Source organism: Hevea brasiliensis, chromosome 8, assembly GCF_030052815.1.
Source record: "Hevea brasiliensis isolate MT/VB/25A 57/8 chromosome 8, ASM3005281v1, whole genome shotgun sequence".
NCBI lineage: Eukaryota > Viridiplantae > Streptophyta > Magnoliopsida > Malpighiales > Euphorbiaceae > Hevea > Hevea brasiliensis.
Genome location: NC_079500.1, coordinates 90,160,745 through 90,161,695, shown reverse-complemented (window position 1 = coordinate 90,161,695; position 951 = coordinate 90,160,745). Strand labels below are relative to the sequence as shown.

The window sequence follows — 951 nt, the reverse complement described above, 5'->3', positions numbered from 1 at the left end:
GATTTAGGCATTTATATTTATTATTTAAATTTACTTAATTTATTTTTATTCTTTTATTTTTTTTCTCAGGTGTTTGGTTTGGTACATGACCAGAATAAAGCCAGAGGAAGAAGTTTTGGACTTGGACCCCAAAATAGATAGGACTCTAAGAACCATCAGGAGAGAAAGGAAATGCCAAGAACAAGATCAAGGAAATCTAGAAACTCCAGTCATGGCCGACAACAACAACAGGCCAAGACTCTTGAGGTACTACGAAGCTCCATCTATACAAGGATTCCAGCCTAGTGTTACAAGACCCACAGTGGAGGCCAATAATTTTGAATTGAAACCGGCATGGCTCCAGAAGATTCAACAGACCTAGTTTGGAGGTTCACCTATAGAAGATCCACACTACCACCTCTAATGCTTTCTTGCCCTATGTGACACATTCAATATGAATGGAGTCTCTGATCAAGCTATAAGACTCAGAGCATTCCCATTCTCTCTTCGAGATAGAGCAAAGAGGTGGTTACTTTCGCAACTAACTGGAACATTTACCACTTGGGAAGACCTCTTACAGGCTTTTCTAGCAAGGTATTTCCTACCTACGAAGACTGTAAAATTGAGGGTTGAACTCAACACTTTTAGGCAAAAGGAAGGTGAATCACTCTATGATGCATGGGAGAGATATAAAGACCTACAGAGGGAATGTCCACACCATGGCATAGAGGATTGGCTCTTAGTTCAAACTTTTATAATGGGCTACTGCCCTCTACAAGGAGCACAATAGATTCAGCTACAAAAGGAGACTTGATGGAGAAAACAGTAATACAAGCTCTTGAACTTGTAAAGAGGGTCGCTTATCACAATTATGTGTGGTTAAATGAAAGGGAAAATACAAGAAGAACAGCAGGGACCCTGGAAGTGGATGCCCTAAGGATGATAAATGCTCAGTTTGACCAGTTCACCAAA

General features: G+C 40.3%; 1 non-coding gene across 1 annotated transcript; it reads right to left on the bottom strand.

Moving 5' to 3' along the window:
• Positions 1-598: 598 nt before the first annotated feature.
• LOC131182669 (small nucleolar RNA R71) lies at positions 599-705 on the bottom strand. Its single transcript, XR_009150931.1, has one exon. It is a non-coding gene; the product is annotated as a small nucleolar RNA R71 (small nucleolar RNA).
• Positions 706-951: the final 246 nt, after the last annotated feature.